The following is a 14,421-nucleotide window of genomic DNA, read 5'->3' as shown; positions in this document are numbered from 1 at the left end:
TTCTTTCCTTTAGGTTGGCCTACTTTATCTTGCTTTCAGACTTTAAATTTGTCCTATTTTTCACTGAAAAGTAGCTGTAATTGAACAAAGAAATAATTATATATGACAAATAAATTTACATTCATCGTAATATGCCCATGACAAACACTTTACCATGGTATATCGTAAAGATCAGATCCACCTGTATTATAACAAAGCGGTGGTTGAGCGATTGACCATGGAAATTCGAACTTCGATTAGTGATAATTTCACAGCCTTGATTTATTACAAGTGTCCATCCACTTCAGTTTTTAAAAAAAATTTTCTGTAATAATATATGAATTAATTAAAATGGATGTATAATAAAATAGCAAATCTCGAAGAGCTAAAGGTTCTGGTTTTGACGAGAAGGTTAATAATTCCTACATATAATGATCTACAGTTCTCAGAATCATCATTTAGATATATCAAAATATACTACTACTACTACTACTACTACTACTACTACTACTACTACTACTACTACTACTACTACTACTACTACTACTAATAATAATAATAATAATAATAATAATAATAATAATAATAAAATACTCAGGGGAAAAAGTACGCGAAACACTCATAAACATCACTTACGTATTCAAAACACATTCAATACAAGTTTTACACTGCTGTGTTACTCTCTGCGAACAAAACCGAATTAAATTGAACAACATAAAAGCAAACTATTTATAAACGATTTTCATACTTCGTTGCAGTTTTACCCTACAATACTAATGATAAGCCAGTGTGGCATCTTTTCTAGTTTATATTTCTGTCATAAAAGTTAATTTGATGTAAGTGAAAGATGCCACACTTACATCAAATTATATAGATTTAGGAGGGTGCAGAGGCTAGTAGTGAAAATTTCAACACTTTCCGAAACTCTCTGCCGTCATGTTTCCGTTTGAGGCTTAAAATAAAGCAGAGCTTTGCAAAAGCAATATTTTAAGTCGATTTTCTAAAGGCTGAAGGAAAAGGATTCACTAAGCAAAACAATCAAAATAGCATTTGTGAAATAGAGAGGAAAACAGAGGCCAGGAGGAGAGAAAATTTTTTTTCCTGCATAACACTTGCGACCCTCTTTAAAATACGTTCCTCAGTTCTATGCATCAGTATTGTCAGGGGTAAAGAATATTGTCACATGCCACTTTGAAGAGCTTCAGTGTGATTGGTTATTTTGGTAGTTATTGGTGCACCTCCCTCAGGCAATCCTGGATTCCGCCGTATATATATATATATATATATATATATATATATATATATATATATATATTCCCCTTAAAAGTTGAATTTAGAAAATGATGTGTGACGTGTCCACTTAGTTTCGACGAAAATTTACGTATCAAGATGAATAACTTCAGGATTCCTGAGGTATTCTATTTCTCGTATAAATTGTGAACCTTCTTTACTCCCCCTTTGAATATGCATATTAATCAAAGTGACATAAAAATCCTGTTCACTGTAGGTGGTAAATATAAGCCTATTCACAACTTCATTTAAAGGATTGATGCGTTTTTACCGTGATGCTATTATAAACAACATTACTTTCCATTTTATCTGTATAAATGGTAACTACTAGGTAAGGGTCACCATACATTTCGGAGGAACAATCACCGAAAGAACACTTCCTCCCATAGAGTTCAATAGAAAGAGAAAATGACGTGAAGTCACTAGAAACTCATATCAACAAAGGATTAAAATTTTCGATAGAGGAAATAGGAAGAAATTGTTCGCTTTCTTCTGAGCATATATATTTATATCTCGTATATGATCATGGCAGACAGTGTTTCTTCCAAGTATAATTTTTTCCAGACTTTGTCATGATTTCAAGAACTATTTAAAAACTCTATTCCTAAAATCCTTACTTGTTGGTGAAGGAACTGAAATTTCGATGTTGATTATTTCTTTTAAGGCAATTAGAAAAGTATTTTAGTCAGGAAGTGGTTAGTTGGTTCACCTTCTGTTTGATTCTTTGAAGAAAACTGTTTGTCTCTTATGCTTGCTGTCAATCATGAGTATGTGAGTAAGTGCTTTGACTTACGGAACTCTTTATTTCAACATTTTTGACCATGATTACACCTCTTGCTTAGAGTTTCTTTATATATATATAAGAGGTGATTCCTCGCATCAAAATAAGAGAAAAAGTTCATATGAACCTATGGCGAAAAGTGCGTAGTTTCAGAGCTAGGGCCAAATTTCAGCAGGCCCTATTTTGAATTCCAGAAACTATGGATGGTGGTTCTTATATGTGTAAAAGAAGCCATGCATACACAAGCCAAAAGTGCATATTTCATCAATTTTCAATAGGTGTACAAGGTATTCCTTACAAGGTGTAATTCTCAGAGATGCTCTCAATAGAGTTTTCAGATATACCCTTATTTTAAGGAGGGGGGGTTTCCAAAGTAGGCAGGACAAGCCTTGACGACAATGGATGTCCACTGCTTCGGAGGAAAGTCGGAAGTGTTAGGAACCAGCAGCTCCATGTTTTTTTGTGTTCATAATAACGTGTGATGCGATGCATTTTGTCACGGTATATTTCACGTTTACTTCACTTATAAACGTGAAAGAAAACATTGCAGCATGCTTTTTCTCGTGTACGAGAGATCGTGCTGTTGACGATCCATAACACTTCCGACACTGCGCCAAATGATTCTGTGTTCACTGCTATCAAGACTTATCGTTTGCCTACTTTGGACCATTCGTAATGTCTAAGCATATCTCAAAATTCGATTGATGGCATGTCTGGGAATTTCACCTTGCAGAGAATACTCTGTACAACCATTGAACATTAATGAAATGTACATTTTTGGACTGCGTATGCATGACTTCCTTAATGCTGATGTGGGCCACCATCCACACTTTCTCAAATTCGTAATAGGGCCTGTTGAAATTTTGCTTCTTCGCGATTTTGGACAGTCCTAGCTCTGAAACTGTGCACTTTTCCCCACAGATCCATATGAACTTTTTCTCTTATTTTGATGTGAGCAATCACCTCTTACATTTTGTCGGTATAATTCATTAACATCGTATGTATATATATAGCACTTCACATCGTCACATTAATTTTGCACCTCCGAACCTGACGGCACACATTCCTAAGTATGAAGTAGTACCACATAAGCACGTTTCATGTGGTACAGTATTTTATTCAGATTATTTCACATTCGTAGGTAACAGAAGTTAACAGATTTTCTTTTTTTCATGCATCTGAAACATTTTCTCCAAAACAATGTATTGTCTCCAATCAATGAGAAGATCTTTTTGTTCATTAGTGTTCACACGATGTGAGACGATATAATTAAATCGATGCTTTGCTCCAGTTTTTCGGAAGCCTACTGTAGTTTGGAAAGCACTCACGCCCATCGCTATCACGCTTTGATTTGTAGTAAGAAAGGTTTCAAACGAATGAAGAATAATCATGTTTTTTTTTTTCACAGTGGTGCCACAGTATCTGAAATACAGAGGAATGTTTGATTACAACGTTTTTTTTTTTAAATAGTTCACGTTTTTTTTTAAGAGACGTACTTACAAGACATTTTGTGCAAATAGGTCAACCCAATGACAATACATTTTCACATAACTTAACTGATCGTTTTACTGTAAAACTAAGTTATTACAGTAACTAGTTTTCCCCCAAGAATTCCGCTCGCCTTCCCCAAGACTATAGGTTAAACTCCCGATTAATTAAAAGTCCTAATTCTTTATATTTTTTCTTAAGTTTGAACAACTAAATACCGATTACCCAAATATTAATGCAAAAATTTAAATATCATTACTCCTTGTTAATGGTAGTATGGTTCATGTGGGTTGGCGGTAAAGTTGGTTAAATTTTGCATTGTGCTAAAGATAAACAGGAACAACTGTCATTAGTTTATAAACTGTACTAACGTTTACAGGGTGGTGCGGAGTCGACTGACACATTTCAAAGTTGAATATTGCGCAAACGCGATAGCTAGGAGTGGATTGCAGCTGGGGGATGGAAAGTGAACAGGATGCCATTTCGTAAGAACACTTCAATTCTGAATGTCAGATAACAATGGAATGTCTGAACAATCGCTGCACTTGAATGACTGACGTTATTTCGCAATAAGTACGAACATAGAAAACAGTATTCAGCACTCCAAGGATGTCCATGATAACTGTTATGGTGTATCTATAAAATGACATCCTAGTCTCTTCAAATCTCCCACCTGTTACCCACATCAAGCTATCGCAACTGCGCAGTTTTCAACTTTGAAATGTCAGTCGGCTCCACGCCACCCTGTAAATTATAAGTAGTGTGCGGGATAAATATATTTTATACTGGGTGTCACAAACTCTGGGGTCATACGCTATCTCCTTATAGCTAAAGATACGAAAAAAATGGAAAGAAAGGAAAGTTGTTGGAAATAGGGAATATGGAATTTTTCTCAATTGCACCAGTCGTTTGAGCTTCACACTGTTAAGTGAAAATGCAACGTTGCCAGTTCAGCAGGCTGATGAAATAGAACGTAATGCCACAGAAAAAAATGACGTGAACATTGTTATGTATGGAAATCTATAATACCTCAAATCAATTTTCCAGCAAGTCTGTATTCAAGGGCGCCGATTTCTCTGTAAATTTGGGGGGGGGGGGAATTCAGATGCAGAAGGTATTTATATATATATGAGGATTTTAAGACAAATTGCATTCAAATTATGCCAAATATTGTATTTTCATAAATACAATAGGGGGACGCACATGAGTTTTGGGGGGGCCCGGGCCGCCCGGTCCCCTTATCTGTATTGTGTGTATGGTAAGGGCCCAAGACAACAGCCTGCTGAACTGGAAACGTTACTTTATAGTTTAACATTGGGCGCAATACCAGTGTGCAATTGAAAAAAAAATCCACCAGTTTAGATTGGAAATCATTCCACCAGTTTAGATTGGAAATCAGTCATTTCCACGCTTGTTTTCTATCTTCGCTCATAATGGAGATAACCTGTGGCCCCGGACTTCCGTTACAGATTATATATTTATATTTTATGGAAGTAATTACGACCTTATTTACATTTGATAGAGGCCTTGTCTCAATAATAAAAAACACCTTCATGTCGAGCATTATCAATATCCAGTTTCCAGTAAAGTCAATCAGGTAGGCATGAGACAACGAACGTAGCGGAGTGACGATTGTTAATTATTAGGAGCTAGCATCAATTACCTGCTTCGCTGCGTTGAATTAACCAAAAAAAAAAAAAAGTAATATGTTTCGTTAGTCAGTCACTTTTTACTATTACTAAAGTGCTCTTTGATATAGGTCATTTTCGATTATTTTTACATATCCTCTTCTCCTTCACATTTTGCGGGGTACGGCATCGGAAGTGTCATTGTTTATCTGAACGATCCCGAAAACTGTGAATTCGACACTGATATTAGTCATTTCGATCATTTTTATATCTCCCCCCCCCCAAAGTTGCATGGCTGAATTTGGACTTAAACGGCATCAGAAGTGTCACTGTCCATCTCAGCAATTCTGAAAACTATGGATTTGACACTAATATCGGTCATTTTTGATCATTTTTAAATGTCTTTCTCCTCCCCACCTTCAAGATACATCGTCAAAGTGATATGACAAAAAAACATCTCAGATTTAAACTTCACCTAGGGTGTAAATTTGATAGAGATTGATCGTTTGGTTCAAGAGTTAAGTTTTATTTACTTTTTAAAACTCCTCCCTCCCCCTTCCCTAAGTCCTATCGTCAAAGTTAATAGAAAAAAACTATCCCAGATCCAAACCTCATCTATGTTGAAAATTTTATCAAGATTGATCGGGTAGTTTAAGAGTGATGAAGTCACAAAGACAGTCATTTTATTTTTTATTTTTACTTATTTCTCCTCCTCCCCTTCCCCTACATTGCACCGTCCAAGTTTAAAGACAAAAATTATCCCAGGCCCGAACGTCATCTATATTGAAAATTTGATCGAGATCGGTTGGGTGGTTCAAGAGTTGTTTAATTTATTTTTATATATTAATCTTCTCCTTCCTTCTCCGTCGCCCGAACCTCATCTATGTTGGAAATTTGATCCGAGATCGATCGGGTGGTTCAAGAGTTATTAAGTTTTATGTATTTTTATAGATCTCTCCCCTCCCCTTCCCTAAGTTCTAACGTCAAAGTGATGTGATAAAAACCACCCCAGGTCCAAACCTCATCTGTGTTGAAAATTTGGTTAAGATCGCTCTGGTGGTTTAAGCGTGATGAAGTCACAAAGACAACACTTTTACTCTTTATTTTATTTTTTTTTACATATATCTTTCCCTTCTCCCTCTCCTACGTTGCACCGTAAAAGTGAAATGTGGGAACCATCTCAGGTCCGAACCTTATCTAATGTTGAAAGTTTGATCGAGATAGGTCGGGTGGTTCAAGAGTTATTAAGTTTTATTCATTTTCACATATTTCCCCTTCTTCCCTCCCCGTCCTCGAAGATCTACCTCCAATTGAAATGATAGAAAAAAAAAACTTTCCAGGTTCGAACCTCATCTATGTTGAAAATTTGATTGAGATCGGTCGGGTGGTTCAAGGGTTATTAAGTCACGAACATAGTCACTTTTATTTATATATATATATATATTGATTTTAGTATATCTCCCCCTTCTCCCCCTCCCCTATGTTGCTCCGTCAAAGTGACATGATAAAAATCACTCCAGGCACGAACTTCAACTATGTTGAAAATTTGATCGAGATTGGTCGTCTGGTTAAAGAGTTTTAAAGTTATATTTATTTTTATATCTCTCCCCCTTCCCCTCCCCCAAGTTCTACTGTCAAAGTGAATAGCTAAGAACACTCCCAGGCCAGAACCGCATCTTCGTCAAAAAATTGATTGAGATCGGTCTGGCAGTTCAAGAGATTAAGAGTCACAAACATTGTCACTTTCAGCTTTATAATATAGATTAGCGTTACTCGCAGATAGATAATTTTGTATTATAAGTAAGTTGTTTTCTACTAACTATATACAGGGCGAACCTGAAAAATATACACATACTCCGGCAGGTGATTCGTGACAACAAAAGAAGACACAAAGTTTTTTTGCATGTTGTCGAATTCCACGTCGTGTACGCTGTGCAGATCTTTCTATTCCGTTGTAATTGTCAGAATTCGAGTTTCGATTCGAAGTTACTCTTACACGAAGCGGAATTCGACAATATGCAAGGCTACTTTTTGTCTTCTTTTGATGTCATGAATCATCTCCCGAAGTTTGTGCACATCTTTCAGGTTCACCCTGTATATATATATATATCCTATTCCGTTATGCAAATAAAAATTCTCTCTAGTTGGCATGTACAGCATGCATATCAATCAGGATATCTTCGTCATTTTGCTTTGTTTTACATTGTAAAACAACGACATAATTCAAGAAATGAAAGAATATGAAATGGTAATCGAGAAAGAATTTTTTAAAAATAATATCAGTGTAAAAGTTTTTAAAACAAAGTTTCTGTAAAATGCACAAAATGTAGATATTTATTGTGAGGTAAGTTCTTTTTAACATTGCTGTACAGTAAATTTTCAATATACGTTTCTCAGAGATTTTTTTTTCTAAAAGTAAGTAGGGACTTGAAACTTGCCTAACGTAGTTGATTTAATGTGAGTTTAAACTACCCAATAGGATGAGAACTAAAAAAATATTTGGAATACCAGTTGAGCAATGTCCATAGGTATCCATTTGATCCTATTCGCATTTCGCATGACCTAAAAGCTATGATGATTTCTTTGGTTGCACTTTAAAACCTTGTACGTTAGAAGCACTTATTTCTTACGATTAAGATACTACGCGTTCACATGTTTTACACTTTTGATACCCTACATATTTTTGTTATTGTGTAAGTTTTCGTTTTGTTTTTGTTATTCCCATAAATTGCTTTTGGGTATTTTCGGAATTCTTTTTTTTTTTTTTTTTTTTTTTTTTTTTTAAGAATGTTTTATATCATGTAACACGATAAACTGCTCTACTTTGATTTAACTGGCATTTTCAAGGATTTCAAAACTAACTTACGAGAGAACCCTAACAACTTAATGATGACACGTGAAGAAAATGAACTGCTCTTAAAGTTCACTGTGATAACATCGTTAATATTGCCAAGAACAAGCCGGACTTCGTCTTTATTTTTTTTAAAGTAATTGTGGGAACAAAATAATACCTTGTCTACCCACGTGTGTGCTTATAATGGAAATCTACAAACAGACGCAAATTGTTGCACGTGTATGTGCTGAAACAATTTACGTAAACCTTTAAAACGGAAGCGGATATTAAATAAAGTGATTATTCTTCTTGCCCCCCTCCCCCCTTTCCCCAACCTCTAAATCTGTTCGTGTGCTGAATTGTTTCTCTCACGTCAGATTTGACCTAAACGTGTGAAAAATGAAGCATTTGGTATTACGTCAAACTTAAATATTCCCTTTCCTGGAAACGTATTACACCAAAAGCCCATTTACATATCCAGTATTGCTAAAGCACGTGTCATGGAACTTTATTGCGAGTTTCAAAGATATACATATTTTAGTATGTTGCTTTTTTTAAAAAATAATAGATACAGTCTTGGTTTTTCTCTAAGTAATTATGTGCCACAAAAACGCTTTCTGTAAAAGATAATTACGAGAGTTGAAATTGCAAAATCACCCATTAATTTTCTTGCAACTCTATTTGTCTTTAGTTTTAGGTTACGTTCTTACTATACTTAAGTATAACAGGCAAATTCTTGTGCTAAACAAGCACTATGCTTTATTTTGAATATTCGATAATAGCCGAGAAATGTATGCAAAACTCATTATGCGAGGAGTGATCAGAAAGTAATGTAACAAAGCCTGCAGTGAAACGAGTATATATATTATTTCATATAACCAATGCAGCAGACAGATAGTACATACATTAGGTTATTCTTTGACACACTCTCCATATTGGTTGAGACATCTGTCGCATCGTGATATGAGTTTGAAGGTTCCCACTGGTTAAAATCCTATCCTTGTGTGTTCAACCATGTTACCACCAAGTGTTTTACCTCCTCTTCTGAAGCGAAGCGACGACCTCCTAGGTGCTCCTTCAAGTGTGGGAACAGGTGAAAGTCACTTGGAGCTAGGTCCAGGCTGTATGGAGGGTAGTCGATGATGTCGTACACTCGCCGAATCATGTCAAGCGTCTCTATGGCAAATTTACCCAGTATCACACAAAATTTCACGTTCACTTGTTGTTTGATTTGCTGTCCATAATGAAATCACAGACATGGGAACATATATGGTCAGAATAGCACCAACTGCATAGCTCTCGATATACATAGGAGATGTCTCTTGGCATACTGACTTATGGAGACCAGTGCCTCTCGTGCCTGTGCATGCAGCCTTGTGCTGCCGTTTATTGTCATGTTACAGAACTAGTCTCGAAACTTTTTGACTTCTTGTTCCTCGTTTTCGAAATAACGCGTACTATGATGTATTTTTTTCACCATATATTTCTCTTTTTTTTTTCGTGTATAAACTTGGAACAAAACATCGCAGCATGAGCTAGTCAGAATACGAGGGACCGTGGTGGTTCTGTAGCACTTCCGACTTTCTGCCGAAACATTCTGTGTCCACTATTGTCAAGGGTTGCCTTTTGTCTACTTTGGACCCACCTTGAAATCAGAGTATATCCGAGAATTCTGTTGAGAGCATGTCTGGGAATTATACCCTGTAGAGAATTCCTTGCACAAAAATGAAATGTGCATTTTTGGATTCCGTACTTTCTATGTTAAGAAAGAAATTATCGAAAATGTCCCCCCTCCCGCTTAAAAAAGAAATATTAAAAAAAAAATGCTGGGACACGTGTCCATTTACTTTTAATAAGGAGTCTATATACTGAGTTTAATCTTTCTAACTTGACGGGCTCGTGATATATTGTATTTTTTTACATACATTTTGAACCCTCTCTATCCCTTTAGGATGCGCCCTTGAATCAGAGTAATATGACCAAAGTCCAGCTCAAGGTAGGTATTAACTATGTTGTAAAATTCATTTCAAATTGTTCAACATTTTCCCCGTGATACGATCACAGGCCGGATTGCTTTCAATGTGAAGGGAAAATAACATAGAAAATGTATCCCTTTCTCTCTCCTTAAAACGAGAATTCTTAAACACACAAGGACACGTGATCCACTTATTTGTAATGAAAAGTTTATATGCCAAGTTCCATCTTCCTAACTTGAAAAGATCGCGAAAAACTCAATTTTAAGCATAAAATTCAACCTCCCCCTTTAGGATACATAATGTATTTTAATCAAAGTAACGACGAAAACCTGGTTCGAGGTAGTTGATAACTATATACAAAATTTCATTATAAACGGTTCAGCCGTTCTCCTATGGTGCGATAACAAACAAGATCCTCTTCATTTCTATATTGTACTAGCAGAATGCCCGTTCTTCGCACAAGGAGAATACGTTCCATTTTGGACATAAAAGGCACCAAAACTGTCACAAATCAACTTACGGACCCCAAAAGCTGTGAATTTGACACTAATATTGGTTATTTAAAATTATTTTTACGTCATCTTCCCTCCTTATGAGTACTAGTGGGGTCTGAATTTGGATTTAAATTGCATCGGAAGTGTCACTGTTCGTTTCAGCGATCCCCAAAACTATGGATTCGACACTAATATCGGTCATTTTCGATCAATTTTTATGCGGAACTGAATTTGGATTTAAATATCATCGGAAGTGTCACTGTTCAACTCAGCGACCTCTATAACTACAGATTTGACACTAACAGGAAGATACTGTAGTTACAGAAAGCAATGTTTCCACTTGTGGTATAATGTTTCAAAACGAATAGGATTTCCACTTTTTCCTCGGATATATTTCTTCCTCTGACTAATTTATTCAATGCTTACGAAACTTACGAGACGTGTTGGTAATAGAGTGGAGTATATTTAGACGGTTATGGAAAATCCGTGAATGCTGCCCTTTAGAAGCGAAAGGGGGAATGAAATTAAAAAAAAATTGTAGGAATTTCACAACAAGTCCCTCAATTTATGCTAATACTAACAAACTTATTTAGAAGCCAGTTGAAAGTATTTTTTACAGTATAATAACTAGAGATGCAAGGGCTCGGAAAAAAACCGGCTTTTTTGAAAAAAACTCGTTTTTTTCTGCTTCGCTTTTTTGCTTGGGAAATTTTGGGCTTTTTTCAAAATACTGCTTTAAATTGATAAAACAGACTTTGTATCGCTTCTCTATAACACAAAAAAACATTTAATTAGTGGTTGATGCTGATAATAATATAAAACATCGAAAATAAACTATGAATTTCGAAAAGATATTTCAAACAATTTTTCTTCAACATTTTTACATTATGAATTCCACAGGATTAACCAATGTATATAATAAGAATTTTTTTAACCTCCTATATACAAAAGTAAGCAGAGTTGGCAAGAACCGTGGTTGTTTTTGAAAATGCCAAAAACCCGTTTTTTGAGGATGTTTAAACCAGGCTTTTTTGGTTTAAACCAGGCTTTTTTGATTTAGATTTTTTGCTTTATGTATTTATATTACATATTCACAGAAATAAGTTTGTTTCGCCTTGATGTTATTATGCAAGAGCGGGGTTATGCCGGAAGAACTCCCATAAGCTTATAGAAGTCCGGTCAGTAAATTTCTTAAATTGAGAAGCTCCCGCCCTAGCCATTGGGAAAATCCCGTCATGACTTCAATGAAAGACAATAACGGGAAAATCCTCTTATTGCTTTGCATGTAAAATTTAAAGGTCAACGTACCATAATCAGTACGCTAAAACTGAGGTATTAAATTACAAATTTAGTACCGGTACGTAGATATCATTGAAAGTCCAATCCAAGCTAATGTTGGAAGCTACGTAGGCAATCGATAAATTTTGCCAATTTCTATCAATATATTTAAGCAATATTGGCTTCTTTATAAAACAACACGCATTTAGGCATGCAGAAATATACAATTTGGTTTGTTTCGTATATTTAGGCTTAACATCCTTACGAAATACCGAGGTTATCAAGGAGAAGACTTTCGCTTAAACTGACATCCGAACCGCTACTTGGGTTACGCATGAAAGAAGGTTTGTGGTTCGACCGAGAATTGAACATGGGACACCTTGATTAAAAGGTGAAAGGGAAATAAAACTACTGCAGGTGATTTGATATCTGGAAACGTCACCATGAAGTTCACACGATTCGCATTTTTCATTCTTTTTATTTTTGTGGTTTAAACCAGTTATTAAAAAAAAATTGGTGTAAACCAGCCAACCCTAAAAGTAAACACTTCTTTTAAAAGAATACACAAATAACTAGCAAAATAGTATGTAGTATTTTTACTTCAAAATATTCCATACCCTCTTTTTGAAACAAAATAAAATTAAAATAAAACATAAGAGAAATACTTAGATTTATATGATACACTTAAAGGCTGCACATCTAGAGCTTTTGGTTCTGTATATTCTTGAAATTCTACAATTAAGTTTTATAGAACCACCATCACAGTTTACCCAATCCTCAAGTTTTCTGAATTTTTAACAAGAGGGATTCAACATATCATTACGGAACTCCCCCCCCCCCAAAAAAAGGACTACGGAATATATTTAAGTTAAGCTGCACAACAAACATGACTGAGTGATTAGCTTTTGCGCTTGTATCGGGAAGTCCGGGATTCAACCAGCATTCGACCATTCTGACAAAGCTTTTCTTCATTCCATCTATGAATGTAGAAATAGTGCGTGTACTGTGAGTTGGGCGACTTCCTTTCTTATTGTTTTTAAATCGTTATTATTGCTAATTACCAGCAGTGACGGTTTTGCGAAGGTTAGGGGGGCGGTCTTTCGGACTGAAGCCCGTTCCTTAAAGTTACGGAATGTCTGCAACAAACGAAATATCTATTATTTATGCCTTTATCATAAACTTTAAGCTCCCGTCAAATAAAAATTACAAATGTTTAAAAAAACTAAACATTAGCAAGAAAAAACCTTCCCAAAATACTTTTCTAAATCCGCCACTGATTCTCAGTATAAAATGATTTTTAAAGTTGTATCCGGAAGATTATTGCTAAACATATAAACGAAACGAAATATTAGTTATGCCTGTACTCATAAACTTCAAGCACCTCCCAAATAAAATTAGGACTTGTTAGGAAACGAAACAATCAGAAAAACCCCTCCTAAAGTACTTTTCTAAATCCGCTACTGATTATTTGTATAAAGTGGTATTCAAGGTTGTGTCCGGAAAATTATTGCTAAATCACTTCACAGCTACAGTATAACAGAAATGTGGAAGTACGGTTTGACGGTATATTGAAAAACGTATGCTTTGACGGATAAATAGAAAAACAGGCAAGTTTAACTTTTGCGCTAGAAGCTAGAGTACTAAAAGCTCTTAGGAATGAAACACGGATGACAAACTAGAGAAGAGAAAAGATGTCGATAATTCAAAAGTTAAAATAAAGTTAAATAGCCTCTAAAATTACCCTCAAATACTACATTCTTCATGTTAGCTTTAATTCGTAAAACATGTGCTCCATCCATCTTGATGGTGAATTTCAGAGCGAAATATCACATTCAGGTCATGGAATTCTTATCTAACTATAGAATATACTATAAGAAAGCTATTTAGATAGAAAAATCATGAAGTTGAAAAAAGCCAAAATTTCCAAAATTCTCGTTTTTTTTTTTCAAAAAAGCCGGCTTTTTATGTGAAAAAAACCATCAATTCAAAAAAGCCGGCTTTTTTGCATCTCTAATAATAACCGTAGCAGCAGATATAAGCAACTATAAGAAAATATCCAGTATAAAATGAATTTTAGGGATTTACAACAAAAATAGGCGATGAAAGATTTTCATGTCCATCTTTGTCACAATAGCACATAAAAATGATTTAATTTTACCTATTTTCAATCATACGGCAAATCTTGTTGGCTATTGTAATTGAACATTTTTATTTTGCTGTAAGAAGTTATTAATTACTTATGTGCCGTATTTGCAGCAAAATGCACTCTTTGCTTCGAGGTTTGAGTTTAGCGTCCCTTTCAGCAGCGAGGCTATATGAGACGTGGACCTACAGCTTAACGTGGGATCCGAGCCAAATGAGCTCCCGCCGGGAATCAAACCAGAGTCTCCAACGCCAAAGGCAAAATGCACTCTTAACTGAATTGTTCAATTCCAAAACGTCTCTTGTCCACTTTTCTGGAATGCATTTGTTTTTTCGTGATTTTTCTTTGTTAAGAGTCTTCATCCCGGCGAAATTAAAATACCGCTAATTTTACAGTAATTATGTGATATCTTCAAATAGATAAAAGATAATTGAAATATGGAACAAGAGCGCCCTAGAAAATATTATTTTGCGTGAGGTACCGTTATCACAAGTCACCTAGCAGCTTTCCGTTTTCAGCTGTTTAGAAACG

Source organism: Thermobia domestica, chromosome 5 (genome assembly GCF_964235325.1).
Source record: "Thermobia domestica chromosome 5, izTheDome1.hap1.1, whole genome shotgun sequence".
NCBI classification, from domain to species: domain Eukaryota; kingdom Metazoa; phylum Arthropoda; class Insecta; order Zygentoma; family Lepismatidae; genus Thermobia; species Thermobia domestica.
Note: the sequence above shows the minus strand (reverse complement) of the source record.